Below are 16,460 nucleotides of genomic sequence, written 5' to 3' on the forward strand. Positions count from 1 at the left end.
AGATGTCTTAAAATTTGGTAATGTTCCACTTATTATTGGAAGTGATTTCAATCTTACAAATGATCATTTATTAGATAGATGTTCTCAAATAAAATATCGCCCTCTAAAAACCTTTTTTACTCTTAAATATTTTTTTAATAAACTAAATATGTAGATATCTGGCGTTTACATCACCCAACAGATAATTTACTTTTATTTCTTATCCTCATAATTCATTTTCAAGATTAGATTTATTTATAAATATCCTGTCATTTAGTTCCCTCTATTACTGAACCCACTGTCCAAAATGTTGATATTTCAGATCATGCGCTTGTCTCATGCATTTTACATCCTACAGTCTCTCAACAGTCTTGAGGAAGATGGCAGAGGAACACAAATAATGTTCTTAACAACAACAACAAACCCAAAATGTATCATCAATTCATAAATATTTTATGTTTAGTCCCGAAGGTTCTATATCAATTGTGTAAACAGATGGGATGCCTTCTAAGGTGTACATCAGGGGGGTTACAATTTCAATTATGGCTCGTAATAATAAGACAAATACTAGACAAATTCACGAATTAGACAAATGATGAAATATGAACTTTTTTTTATTACATCCAGGGACATTAAAAACAAAATACACCTGCAAACACTTTTAAATTAATTGAACTCTATATTATGCACTAGAGCAGGCATACAAATCTCTAATTCTAAAGCTAAATTCTGTTTTAATGCTATTAGATCTGGAAGACTTTTAGCAAACTATCTGCGCATTAATGCTTAACCGGACGTTCTAAAGAGTGGGCGGGGCGGCGTCGCCATTGGCCCACGGCAGCACTAGGGAGGTAGTGCTGCTGTCGTCCAACAGCCGATGGCAGCACACAAGGGGTTAAGAAAGATAAACCTCAAATTAGTGCTATCCTCAAATCTGATAGACAAACAGCTATAGCTCATACAGAAATAGTGAATTATTGTATGAATGTTTATTCAGAGTTATATAATAAACCTCCTTCAAATGATTTATCAATTATTGATAATTGTAGCTTACCTCAAATTTCTCAATCAGCTAGAGATAAATTAGATAAGCCAATTGATGCTATTAAATCACTCAAGTTGCGTAAATCTCCAGGCCCCGGTGATATTCCAGCAGAATTTTATAAAGAATTTGCTACTCTCTTGTCACCACATTTATTCAAAATATTTACTCATTTTAGTCTTACAGGAACAACATCAGGGTCTTTTACGGAAGCTTTGGTTATAGTCCTTCCAAAACCAGATAAAGACTCCTCTATGGTTTCAAATTATTGTCCTGTTTCCTTGATTAATCAGGATTGTAAACTTTATGCAAGCATCCTGGCAACAAGATTAGATTCAGTGTTACATTCCATTGTGCATATTGATCAATCAGGTGTAATGAAAAACAGACGGTAAATAAACAATGTAAGATTAATATTCCATGCAATTGAAAGTGGTGCATTATTAACTCAACCGGCTGGCCTTCTAGCTATAGATGCAGAAAAGGCTTTTTATAAAGTACATTGGCAATATTTCTTTCATATATTGACTGCATTTAATCTGGGCTCCTCATTCATTTGAATCATTTTAGATTTTTATTCGGGTCTTTCTGCTCAACTTTTTATTAATGATCAGAAGTCTAATACATTTTTACTTTACATAGGTACTAGGCAAGAGTGCCCGGTTATCGCCTTTACTTTTCTTACTTGTAATAGAAACTTTGTTACTTTCAATCAGAAATTCTATGGAAATTGAAGGTCTTACTAATAATAAGGTTCCTATTAAAACCTCGCCATATGCTGATAACGTACTTCTCTATATTTGCAATCTGGCTTCATCAAGTGCCTCATTATTTAATTTAATTAGTACTTATTCTCAAGTTTCAGGATACTCTCTCAATACTAAAAAAACAGTTTTTCCCCTTAAATGTTCATTGTTTACAAGTTATGGTTCCCAACAAAGATATCATTTGGGTCAAAGATGAAATCAAATACCCGGGTATATTATTTTCACATAATATAAAACAATTGATTTCATTATATAGTGAATGTATTTTAGACTATATCAGAGAAATTTAAAAAATGGTCTGCACTTCATTTAACCTGGTGGGGAAAGATAGATTCCATGATGCCTACACAGCTTCCTCTTAAATTCCATAAAAAACAAGATCGCATCATTATCAGATTCATTTGGAATAACAAACCTCATCATATAAGAAATTGAAGGTAGTTAGGAGCAATTAGGTTTACCTGATTTTGTAAAGTATTCTTCTTCTAACCCTTGCTGCCAGACTTGCTGAGGCACCTCACCTCCCTGACTAGCGGCGGGGCTTGCCTCTGCCACATCTTTGCTGTTAATCGACCGGCCGGGCTTGGCTCCACAGGTCGAACTACAATCCCCAGCAGCCTTCGGGGGTAATTGACGACGCCAGTAACCAGCGCGCCTGGAAGCGCATAAAGCACCGGCAGGGGCCGAGTTCCCCGTTCTTCTGCTAACCCTTGCTGCCAGACTTGCTGAGGCACCTCACCTCCCTGACCAGCGGCCGGGCTTGGCTCCGCCACATCTTTGCTGAAATCGACCGGCCGGGCTTGGCTCCGCCGGTCGAACTACAATCCCCAGCAGCCTTCGGGGGTAATTGACGACGCCAGTAACCAGCGCGCCAGGAGGCGCATAAAGAACCGGCAGGTCCCTCGTCCCGCGAGGACGCGCGCGGGACGTGCCGGACGAAGCCCGGACAAAGGGCGGACAGTCTAAGACAGTCCAAGACTGGCAGAGACTGGACTGGGCCAGTTACTCTGTCCGTAACCTCAAGGTGAGACATTGTCATTGATCGAGGCCCAACGTGGACACTATTGATTATAGACTTTGTATGAACTGTGGCTTATCTGTATTGAGGGTCTGTAACATACGCTGTTCACGCATTTACACAGTGTATTTGGGAGTGTATTGTATACAGGTGAGCTATGTCTAGCAAAAAGCTATCCCCGGCAAAAAATACTATGGACACTACCTAGTCCAGGTAGTGGCTAAAATCAATAGCGAGAGGAGATCCTCACTAGGGTTGGGTGTATCCCCTAAATCCCATAAATCCACTTTGCCAGACTCTGATCTGGCTCAACCCCCTGATTTAGACAACAGTAGCAGCATCGTTGCAATATTTGACCCTGCTGACATGGCCACTTCGGCTCATATTAACTGTGTAGTAGAAGATAGTGTTAACGAGGAGGAGATCGTACTACACCCAATTGTGGAAAAAGCCCCAACCCCAGTGCCTGCACCGCGTACCACCAGAGGAACCAGAAAGGGCCAGCCTAAGCGAGGGGGGCTACGATCGAGTCAGAAAAAGCCTGCTTTTCCACCTAGCAATATTGTTGTGGTTGAGGAAGTAGGTTCAATTGATGAAGTTTGCATGTCTTTAACTAATGAGCAATTTAAGAAGCTGTTGGGTATGATAGATGCAAAGATTAAGGGCATTGTAAAGCCTTTGGTAGGCAGGATCAAGAAGCTTACTGATGAGGTAAACAGATTAGGGGATCTACTGAACAAAACTCTAGTTGAAGTAGAAAAATTGCCTGATGAAGTTGCAACTAGAGTGGAGCTAAAAAAGGGAACCTCTAGATCTGAGGGTGGTGGTGGAGTTATTCCTTTGTTTAATCAACCGGCGGCTCCTCAGGTAGCCATAGCGGGTGGTGAGCCAGGGCAAGTGCCCCTCCTGTTGTATCTACTGCTCCGAAACCTGTGAAAGGCTCGGTTGAGCTTATTGTTGAGGCTTCCCCTCTAGTCCTTGTTTTAGCTAACGTCCCCACATTGGCTCCAGGACAGGATGAAACTACTTCATCCCTGCTGTCCAAGGCCCTACACTGGCTGACTAACAATATGGTGATAACTCCCTGGGGCAAGCAACAGTTGGCAGAAGAATTAGTTATGGCCAGGAGGGTGGAGTGGATTGTGTTGTTTTGAATTTTTCAGACCCAGATGTATTAACCAACATACTGCCCAACCTTCTACCGCCACAGCGAAGATCCACCGACATTATTCCACTCACCTTAGACTTTTTCTACTATCGGAGTGGGAGGGGTCCTAACCGGTGTACACTAAGGACAAAATGGAATGTGGTGTCAAACAAGGGGAGGAGGGTTGCTCAATCTACTGAGTGGGGACTAAATCTTGAGAATAGGTTCTCAACTCTCTCTAATCTGAATGAATGCGATTGACTTCCTGGGGGTAAAAGTTTCGCACTACTAGCTCCAACTGATCAGAGTATAGGCAGCTTGCCTGCTCAGAAGGGTAATTGTTGTAGAAATAAGACTGTGCCTAGGACTGGGGCCAGGCTCGGCCAGACGGATCCTCAAACGGTCACGGCCTTATCCTCTGTATGCTGTGATCTTGTAGTTGGCTTGCAGGGGGCGGGTAATAGTGATGTCGTAAGCAATGTAGCCCAGGCAAGTCCTGCAGTGATAGTAGCGGGTGAGCCTAGTAACCCGAACCCTATTCCTAAATTGTTAGCTGATTCTTCAACTGGGACAGGGAACCTAATTTCTTGGAATCTGGCCGGGCTGTGTTCTAAATTAGATTGCGGGGACTGGCTTGGCTTTGTTAGTTTATTTGACGTATGCATATTTCAGGAGACTTGGGCATGTGAACCTGTTTTTGTGCTGGGATATTTAAATTTTTCTGTGCTAGCAATAAAGGGCCCGAAAGGGAGACCAATGGGGGGGTCTCACAATTTAGGTCCGACAGTCCCTTAAATTAACAATCAAAAGTATAGGGACTAGCCATAACGATATCCAGTTAATCAGGATAACCAATGATACTTCAGGGTCACTTGATATCTATAATATATATGCCAGAAGTGCTAAGGTTGGTCGATCTGAAGTTTTAATTGCCTTGGGTAATTTTCTTGATACATATTCGCACGACAATAATATTGTTATAGCAGGTGATCTCAATCGGACTTTTGAGCCTTTGGTCACTGGTGAGGCCTTCTTTGGAGCAGATGAGGACTCCCATTGGGGTATCCCTGTGTTAGAATTGAAGCCAGTCAAACGTTGGTCTGAGGACATAATAGATCTGAATGCTATGTGTCTCGAAAAAGGTCTGAGAGCTTTGAATGGAAGAACAGTTTTGGATAAAAAAGGCTCTATGACTTTTGACAACGGGAGACATAAAAGCAGGATAGACTAGGTAATTTGTAGCATGATGTTATGGCCATCTGTCTGCGACATGGAGGTTGTTGTGAGACCCGAGAGTGACCACAATCCACTATGTGTGGAGCACAAATGATGGCCCGCTGGGACTGATTCAACTTGCCCGAATGCTCTTGTACCACCTTTGATCATTCCAGAAAATAACATGCGCAGGCTCAGATGGGCTAGCGTAGTGACCAACCAACAGGCCATCGATAACATTAACCTTGAAACTGACAAAGCTATACTGGCTATGGAATCGATTAGCGTTTCTCCCTCTGGCTTGGGGGATGTGGTCAATATCCATGAAACCCTCTTTGGAAAGATCAAAAAACACTTTTTGAAACCTGCTAAGCGTAACGGGGCAAGAGCTTGCAAAAGTGCAAAATGGTATAATGCCGAATGTAGGGCGGCTCGACTTGCTCTGAGTCATGCCATTAAGATGAGGGAGCCCGAGACCATCCGCCTAGCCAGAAAGGGTTACAAAGCCTGTGTAGCGAAAGCAAAGAGAGCCTGGGACGAGCAATATTGGTGTAAACTGAAAAGAGCCAGTGACAGAAAGGATTCCAGAGTGTTCTGGAACATTGTCAAATGGGGCAGTGAGAGAGTAGAGGAACCCCCTAATAACAATGTACCACAAGAGGATTGGGTACAATTTTTTAGCTCACAGTATGCTATTAATATTCAGATTACAGGTGAGGACAGTATTACCACGTCTTTTTCCCAAGGTAATCTTTTTACCTACAAAGAGATTATGTCTGCCCTAAATACAGCGAACAGAGGGCGTGCTCCAGGTTTAGATGGCGTCCCATAACGACAAAGAGCGATGGTGTAAATATATTTACTTACTTATTAACTTCATTGCTAAAGGTGCTGAGGTCCCGGCATCGTGGAGGGATGCTGTGATCATCCCAGTGTTTAAAAAGGGAGACCGTGCGCTGTCAGGCAATTATAGGCCAATAAACCTTATTGACACCGTGCAAAAATTAGTTGGGCGTGTAGTAGTAAACAGGCTCCTTGACTTGGCAGAGGACAATAACATCTTATCACCCTTTCAAGCAGGTTTCCGAAGGGCAACAAGCACGGTGGACCAAGTATTCCGCTTTCAACTGCAATGGAAGACTGTGGTGCTGGGAGGAGGTAGCCTATATGCGGCTTTTGTCAATTTGCGGGCTGCCTTCGACCTGGTGCCACGGGTTAAATTGTGGTAAGTCTTACAGAGTTTGGGGTTCCCTGTTGAGCTATTGACCTTGATAATGCGACTCCACGAGCTTACCTTTGCTAAAATTCAGTGAGGCGGTCATGGGATGGTCACAGCCAACTTTCCTGTCGAGCGAGGGGTTCGACAAGGGTATCCAATGGCCCCAACCTTGTTCACCTTGTACATAAATGGTGTTGTTGCCCGTATGGTATCAGCGTTAGTATATGCACCCTCTCTTTCAGGAGTAAAAACCCCTATATTAATGTTTGCGGACGACACGCTTATTCTATCTAAGACTCCCAGTGGCTTGCAGCGTGCTCTGTCGCGGGGAACATGGTCTAGAGGTGAATGCGACCAAAACGAAACTCATTATTTTTAAGCCGCACCGTAGTTTTAAGTCTAAAATTGTCATGAGTGGTCGGCCTCTTGAGGTTGTCAATTCATTTACGTATTTGGGTATTCATATTGCAGAAAACAACAGGTGGTGTCAGCGCATAAATATTGCTACTCTGCGACACAAGCAACTAGCTGGTGCCATCAATTCGGAACATAGAAAGTCCTTGACCAAACCCGTCAAGCCAGCATTGCTGGTTTACGAAGCGAAGGCAATAGGGTCCGCACTTTATGGTGCGGAGATGTGGGGATTTGAACATTTGAATAACCTACAAGCCTCAGAGAACAAGTTCTTACGGTTACTTACTGGTACCCCGAAAAGTACTCCATTGTTGCCCTTAAGATATGATCTTGGTAGGAAACAAATCATGGATCTAGCTAGACTACGACCAATCCTGTATTGGCGAAGGCTCTGGACTCCTCCCGAGCTTTCTCACTATGCTGAAGGTTTTATTGATGTCATTAAGGCGGACTGTTTCCATAAAATTAGCTTGGTCAAATCACTAATAGCAATATTGTTTGAGCTTGGGTTAAGCTCGATATGGCTAGATCCAGCAGGTGCAACATTTCCCACTAAGTCTGTCTTAAAAAATATGTTTTGGGAAAACGTTGCTAGTAGGAGTCTGAGTAGTTCTAGCAATGGGTCCATGACTGCTGGTTTTCTTGAGGTTAAACTGTATCCCGTTTTGGAGTCGTATTGGGATATTATATCAAAGCCAGGAGACAGAAAGCTCCTATTCCAACTGAGAGCTGGAGCTCTCCCCATAAGATCTCTAACAGCCAAATGGGGAACCGGGGGGTGTGATACCTGCCCAGCCTGTGGAATGGGGAAGGAAACACTTGGACATTTTTTGTTTTCTTGTAAAACTTACTGTGCTCCAAGACGTGTCTGGCTAGCACCTATGTGCAGGAACCTTGGGACCACCTGTAGTTCAGTTGCCCTGCGTATCATATGTTCAAGCCCACTTACATGGATATTAATAGCCACAGCAAAATATATTGGATGGGCAATGGCGATCAGACAGAGACTGCTAGTTAATTAACTATTCTCTGTCTGTAAAATCTGTCTCCATGAAATTGTTATTATTGTTTTTAGTCCATTAATGTTTTTACAACTTTGTTATTTTTATCAATGTATTAATCTCTTTTTACTTAGTCAACAAGTACTGTGAGAAACTTTTTAATTGAGCGTATTTTATGGATTTAATAGTGCATTGTCTCTGCGATTGACTGTAAATGTAATTGTATTTTAACATTTTGTGTATGTCTTGCTTTTATGAGTAATTACTCAAATAAAGCACTATTTGACTTGACTTGTAAAGTATCGCAAATCATTCATTTTAAAGCAAAGTATATTATGGTTTCAAGCTGTGATACCTAACAATACTCCTATGTGGCTTAGTATTGAACAAACTTGGTTGCGCTGTTTCCGTTGCCTGTATTAGTCACCATGTCTAATTCAATGAGTTAGCTTCAGAAATCAACAATTGTGAAATCTACAAAATTTATATTACATGATCTTAATTCAATTTTTCAACGCCCTATGGCATTCACATTACACTCGTCATATTGGTACACTCCTAGACTTAAGTTATATAGATCTACAAAAGTTTGGAGTTCCTGAAATAAAGCTGGTATTTTCTCTCTCTCTCTCTCTCTCTCTCCCCCTCTCTCTCTCTCTCTCTCCCCCTCTCTCTCTCCCTCTCTCTCTCTCTCTCTCGTTCTCTCCCTCTTTCTCTCTTCATCACACACACACAATCTTTCTCTCTGTCTTTCTCTCTCCCTCCTTCTCTCTCACACACACACAAACTCAAACACAGGTTCATTCATACATACAATCAGACAATAGCTTTTCTCATTCAATACATTTCTCTTCCCTCACCTGAGAGCAGGCCAGTGACCCTGGTCCTTGCTCTTTCTGATGCAGTTTGGGCAGCAGCTTCAAGAGTAAGGTGGGAGCTGTAGGGACAACTAAACAATTGGGTTCTCCAGGGTTTAGCAGATGGACTGCTACAGGTCTCTTGTGACAGGTCCACCCAAAGACCCGATCATCTCTCCTCCATTGTGGTCATCTTTCTAAACACATCTCAGACAAACCATCTTCACGCTGGTGAGTTGGAGTAGACAGCGGCAATACGGAGGCTGTAGTGAGTGTGTGCTATGATCACAGGAGGCTGTGCACTCCTTCTTGTGAAGTCTAGAATGTGAAAGCCTAGCAGTGCTGACTCCACTGTTAACTGTACCGTAAATTGTATGCAAAAATCACTTCTCTCCTAGCCATTTTAGTTGATTATTTTCACCTATATTTCACCTCTACTTTCCTTTAATTAGAAATTGGTGCACACTTGTACACTAGCCTATAACTGGTACCCTTTGGTCTGGACATTCACACAGGCAAGACTATACAGATAGTTTGTCGCCAGCCAGCCCTGCATCTGATCTTGCATTTGTCACCCCAAGTGCCCAGATTTCGGTCCCTTGCTCTCCATGCCAGTGGAGTCAAGCTGGCCTGGCTGATGAGGGGTGGTATGGTACCCTGAAACTGGACCCAAGATGCTTGTTACTGGTCCAGGGTGGACCTGGCCTCGCAGTTCGGTCTGAACTGTTCTCATGGGGCGCAGGATCAAGACTGATTTGCATATGGCTGTGAACAAACTGGAATGGTATGGAGAGCTAAAAACTATGGATTTAGGCCAGGATCCCTGTACGGATGTGAGTGTTTATTTTTTTGTTTTAGAGTTTTATATAGCGCAAACTAGACCCAACAAGTTAGGCATCAGAGCGCTTTACATGAGCACCAGTTTCGTTACAGATGGACACATTAATTTTTTTTAGGCACGGGATGATTAAGTGATTTACCCAGAATCACAGGATTTTGAGCAATGTTGCCGAGACTCGAACCCGGTTCTCCAGCTTCGAGGTCGACCGCTCTAGCCGTAAAGCTACATCCTCTGTTTTTTACATTGTTCATCATTCTGCCCATCAATTGTTCTTTTTCATTTGTCCCAAGATCATATCCTTGCTTTTGGCCTTTTAACCGCTAAACCAGAGTGTCTAGTCTGGGCAACCAGGTAAAGCACAGATAGTTTAAGGGTGTCTACTTTATTTGCCTCTGTTCAGGCATATATTTGTAGTGTTATTGCCCTACTGTAGAATGAGTATGTTCATTTCAAGGGAACCCACAACAGTTTCAAGGTTCAACCTTGTGCAAGTTGAACCGGGTATTTCCACTTTCCAGCAGCACAGAAATGTAGGGCCCTCTGAATAAATATAGACAAAGTGGAAGAACAACCTCTGTTCAGAAGCACTTCATAAAACACACTACTCCTTAGCATTATTGTGCTAATTAAAATTCTGATATAATTATTGGTTGGCAGCCAACATTAGATTTTGAGCTATGTGGGGAATACAGCACTCCTGATTTCTACCTCAGGTTTTTAGAAATCTCTGTGGTAATGAAAGTGCACAGTATGTAGGTAAATCATGTGAAAAGTGGTGCATAATGATTGCTGCCGGTATTCCCCATGCCAGAGGGTAAAACTCAAAATGGGCTGGCAGACCTTCAACCTAGAATTACTGTACTCAACAGTGTTGGTTATTCTGCATGTCTATCTATTAATAAGAAGGGGTTGTTCAGAAATGTTTTTTTAACTGTTCTGTATCCATAATTCATTCAACATTTTCATGCATGTTCTAGTCATCCAAATATACTAGAAGTGACAACAGACAATGGATAATCATTATTAGAAAGAGAGACCATACTCTAAATTAAGATTTTGAGTTAACAGCTTCAGAGTAGAGAACACATAGATAGCAAGATTAAACAGTGCATAGAAGAAAATAAATAGCAGAACAGAAGTATTTTTTATCACAGGCTAGTCTAAAGTACAGGTGAGAACAATCCAATGGATCATAGTCAACGGGCATGCATATTGTTTCGCTTTCACTGCCATCTTCGTTAATTTGGTAGGAAATGGAAGCAGCCCATACAAAGTCTTACAAAGTAGCATATCCTTGATCAGGGCATCCAATCTGCACAATTACCTAGCAGATGTGCTATAGCCAGAACCACTTGGCCATCAACCTTACCAAATGGGTTTACTATTAAACAGTACGTATTAGAATCACATTCAAGTATTCAACCCATTTGGAATAACAATTTCAGATTATTAAAAAGTGTAAACCTTGATTCAAGTATCTTTATAGGAAAATAGTTCCTTTTGGCTTGAGCTGTGCAGAACTCTAGGCTAAAATCGAGACATTTTCAAAAAGAAGTGAAGTGTTAACTTTCAAGGGAGTTCGTCATGCTTGTGAACAATACATAGCCAGATAGAGGTAGAATTTATCAAGTTTTAAAACCACTCATTGACATAATAATGACATCACAGGGATTGGCGTCACAGAACCCAGAGCAGAGAACTCAGGATGACTTCATAGGAAGTTACATTACATGCCATGGTGCAGGAATCAAATAAAAAGCCCTAGTGTCTTCTACTCAAGATGGTATCATGAGAAGCCATCTTTTTCATTTTACCTATTTTCAAATTGTATACTCCTTCCCTCTCATTTTGCCCTCTCCTCTGTTTGTTACTTTCTCTTCTTCCCTTGGTACTGGTCCCTACTTACATACACCCTGCACTTCCTTGCTCTCTTCGCTGTGTCTTTGCTCTTGCATCTCCTATCTGCTTTCACCTAAGTCCTCTTAGTCCTGCGTTTTAGTTCTCAGTGGAGCATTCACTCCCTCCCTTCTCTTTTTAGCTCTCTGCTTCTCTGTCACTACTTTCCTCTTTTATTCTTTACCCCCCTCTGTGCCCCTAATTCTATCGTACTTTCCACTGGCCCTTCTCTCTCTTTTTCTACCATCTCTACTAATACCCCTCCCTCCTGTCTCTGTGCTATTGTCCTGTACACCACCTCTTCATTCTCAATATGCAACACTGAAGGACTGCCCTCTTTTTGCAAGAGATCTCTCTCACTCCCTTCCTTTCTGTTTTTATCCTTTTCCCTCATTCATAACTCTCTGCTCCTCTCCTCTCCTCTTACCTAGCTCTCTCTTTCTCCTTTGTTCTGTCACTCCTTCCTTTGATCTTTCGCTAACTTCTCATTCTTCCCCCTTTCCCGTCTCTTTAAAATCTCGTATTCTTTATCTTTTCTTTCCTACTCCACAAGACCACCAGCCCTTCTTTGGAGGAAAGAAGAGGGGAGGGGTGTTTAGGGGAGGAGGGAAATACCTTACTACACCCTCGGTCCCTATTTCTCTCGTTAACTTGGTCATTTTTTGTCCTTCCCTCCCCCAATCATTTTCCCCCTCTCAGCCCTCTCCGTCTTCCACCCACCACTTGCTCTTCCACTTCTTTCTTCCTTCTCCAAAGTCTCTCCAGCTCTGACATCCACTTTCAAGGACTCACTACTCCCACCAGACCCATTAGCCACCACTTCCCATAGAAATTGGAATAAATATAAAAGTCAGAGTCGTACATTAAGATAATCATAAGGTACAGCTGCACCATAGTAGCTTTCCCTAATAGTGCGCCTGCTGGCATGATCCTCAGGTTGGGCTAGCATGTCTGTCAAATAGACTAAAAAGTATTTAAAGTTATAAAGAACTTAAAAACTAAAAAAGAAGTCTTCCAAAATGTCTACTTTCACTCTGAGAACTTCAGCAAGGCTCTGGGACCAATCGAAGTTGGATTAGGGATGGGAGATGTGTCAGTCAAATATATGACCATTTAATTAAAAAAATAAATTGGAAAGAGGATCTATCTAGGGCCTCATTTAAAAAGGTTGTATTTGACAAGGTATATCCAATATCTGATACATAACTCCTAGTGAACCAGCATTGTCATATGGAAAAACTCCAGCTCAGTGGAAGCACCTTTCGATGGCCGAGTCTCTCCAGGTTGGATTCATGCATTCCCACATTCAATTTTCATTTTGCCAGAGTCAGTGAGTTCTCACTAGTTCATTAGGCATTTCTGATGGGTTTTACCTGTTTTGAACTCTTCTGCTATTCCTTAGTATATAGCGCCATCCAGCGCAAGTCGTTGTAACGACTTGCGTTGTGATTGCTGCGTCGTAATGGTAGCACGGTGTAGAGCCCGCGTTGTAATGGCTGTTTCCCTCTATTTTTATGTCTTTTATGTTTCACACACTGTCCTTCTTATAGGTGTGATGCAACCTTTTTGTTTTGTGAGGTTTTTCTTATCGTAGAAATCTGGTGTGCCATAGGCCACCTGAAACACGATTGGTTGCCACTGCTCCCAGAGCAACAACTGTCATAGACAGCTTTGCCACTGCAGCTCCTTAAGATTATACACATCACTGCCAAATATCATTCAAGAATGTTACAGGATGTCTTGAAAAAACCATATCCAGAGAGAGACCAGTGAAGAAAAGGTGAAGTGTGGGATTCTGTACATACTTTGTTAAAATATTCCAGGAAAGGCTCTGAAAATCACTACATCAACACCTCTGTTGTACAGGACCCCCAAAGAACCTTTGAAAAGCTGATAGGTCAGTAGCAGGCCACTCTAGGTTTTTTATTTAGACCTTCGCTAAACCCAGCGATATTATTAACAAGGTATATGGGCCAAGTCTAGTTAACTTGCAGGAATAGATCAAGAATACTTCTCATGGTTTTATGAAAAAACCTTAAATTACAGATTGTACTCCATTTACACTTAATTAAAACACATGGGAGCATATTACCAAGGATAAGCGATAATTATCGCCAAGCTTGGTTAGCGGCTATTATTCTATCGCCGTGCTTCGCCTATTTTTATCGCTTAGAAACCTTGCTATTATCAAGGTTTATCTCCTAAGCGCTAAAAATCGTCCGAAATGCATGAATATCGCTGAAAAGTCAGCGATATTCATGCATTACCGAGCTAATGCTCTTAGCCTTGTTATCCACCTAGCATTGGATAACATGGCTAAGAACTGCTCTGGGCAGGCGTTAGCTTTTGGAGATATTCGCGCTTAGCGGGAATGTTCCCAAAAGTAGGTAATAGGAGATAGCGATGTTAGCGACGGTTTCCAGTCGCTAACATCTTGGCACGCCCACTTTGCATGTCATTAGCGATAATTATCGCTAACATGCAAAGTGGGCCCCAAGATGATCGATATCTCCTACTAGCTGTCGCTAACTGGTGTTAGCGACAGCTAGGTAATAGGGCGATAAAATTATCGCCGCTTTAGTGGGGAAATTTCCTGCTAAAGCGGCGATAAGGCCCTTGGTAATATGCCCCATGGTTTGTTGATAGTTCGTTGCTCTTTTCTGGATGTTCTACATGGCTAACATATATACAAAGAATATGTAAAATACTTCTTATTGTTCTCAATTTTTGCTAGTGCGCACCTCTGATGTGATCTACATATCAAGTTTGAATCCTTCATATATCAGCTATGCCTTTCATCCCTCCAAAGTCGATAAATTGAGTAGCATTACATTGTTAACAGCATATGATTTGTTGTATTTCCACATGATATATAGTTACAAGGGCAACAGACTATATGTGACATATGTGCATGCAGCGACTGGTATCAACAACAGTTATAGTAAGCAAAGTATGTTTTGGTTCCAAAATGCCCTACTTCTTTGGAGGAGTCTGCTTTTCCAATGGTGCTTACTTAAAACACAAAATAAATGGGCCTAGTGTCCCTAGGGAACTGTACTGTCATATAAAGCTTACATTTAAGGTGGCAAGGTACACAACACTAAATACAAAGAGTAGAGCAGAGTGTTCTTCAATGGCTATCATTATTCTTGAAACCCCTGATTTCACTTAATGACCAAATCCTTGGCAGGGGTTGATGGAGGATCACGTTTTACCATCTAAATTCCCAACATAGCATTCTGCTTGACCCATGCATTGCACTGAATTTGATGGGCTTCCATAAGCCATTAAATATGTTGCAAAGAATTGACACATCGTGTGGGGCACTTGTTCAAAGATTACCCCTCGGCTGCTCAGCATGGTTGGAATGTATATTACATATCCACATACATTATTAACACATTTACAGTAGCACCTTCATATTAACTTGAGATGTGCTGTGTGTGCTTAAGTAATGTAATGTAATGGCTAGGCCACAGCTATGTTGATGAGTTTGAGTCAGTGGTTCAAAGACGATTATCCCATAAAATAACTTCTTGGAAGTGCCTCTCCTTGGATAATATTGCTATTGTAAATGAGGCACTTATAAGGTTGAGTCAAATTCCCTAAATTTTTGGTTAGATGGTGTGTTTTCGATGGACTGTTTAAATGGAAGACTAAAAGAAGCTTATCTGATGGATGTTTTTGGTGCTAAAGATCATCCATTTTTGCCCCATTAAAATACATTGCAATGAATACCTGCTTTTGAGGGTCACAAAATTACAATGAACACATATAAAGAGTGATAAGAGATTTAAGTCCCATTTGTTGATGGTATCATACTCATTTTAGGAATAGTGAGTTGTAAGGTGATTTTACTCTCTTATAAATGCTGATCAAAAATGTTGACCCTGCTCTGATCATCTGCTGGCATTTGATAAACAATATTCGAGGGTTTGCATCATGATTTTTTCATAGAAATTATGCAGGATGCTCCAGAACATAAGCCATGCAAGATAAAGTCAAACATCTTGAATAAATTGTGCGTCCAACAGAAGCAGAAGTCTGTCATTTGTGCCTCCAGTGCTCTACAACTGCTTTACTACGGAGTTCTAATGAACGACTAACGCTCTAACGTTCTATATTCATGGCAAATGTGTGGCACATCTGGATGGCGCATGGCTGGAATCAGAGCGTCAGAAGGGAAAGCATGTCTTATGGATCAGACTTTAGTAAATGTACAAAATGAAGATACTGTTTTGTCATAGAAATTGAGGTTAGTGCTCGGGAAATATAAAATATGGACACATTTACTATGAACTTTCAGATATGTTCCACACCCCTATCAGTGTAAAATGCCAGGTATTTTTGAGTGAAAACTGCGGGCCCGATTCACAGAATTAACTTAAGACTAAATCCTAAATTTACCACCATTTGGTATTCACATAATGCACTTACTACTTCTGGTATTCACAGAATGGACTTACTACTTTCGGGATTCACAGAATGAACTTACTACTTTCGGTATTCACAGAATAGATATACGCCTACTAACTTTACGTCCGCCGCTGGGCCGTAATTTCCGCCACCGAGCCGGAATTTACGGCTCTCCGGCGGAAATTACAATTCCGGCCCGTAATTTGCAGCAAAGTGCAGTAAATTACGATTACGGCCTGTAATTTATGATTACGGGCAGGAAGATACGATTTTTGGCAGTTGGTCATGTTAGCCAAGGGTAAACACCTGTCCAAGGTCCTCCCATCCCCCATCATGGATCAGCTGACCCACTGCAGACAATCCCAGCCAACAGCTCCATTTTACCATGGTACCATCCCCCACCACACTCTAGCTGAAGCCAATTAACACTAATTGACCAGCATCACAAAACACATAAAAGCAGCACACATTGAAGGAACAGATTTGGCCACAGAGAGTTCGTGTCCACAACGCTCACAGTGCCACAGAAAATGGAAATGAGGAGAAAAAGGAACTTTACAGCAGAGGAGACCACCATGCTTGTGGAGTTCATAGTCAGGCACCACAAGCGCCTATATGGACTCCCACCCTACTGCACCAGTGGGACAC

The sequence above is a fragment of the Lissotriton vulgaris genome, chromosome 11 (genome assembly GCF_964263255.1).
Source record: "Lissotriton vulgaris chromosome 11, aLisVul1.2, whole genome shotgun sequence".
NCBI classification, from domain to species: domain Eukaryota; kingdom Metazoa; phylum Chordata; class Amphibia; order Caudata; family Salamandridae; genus Lissotriton; species Lissotriton vulgaris.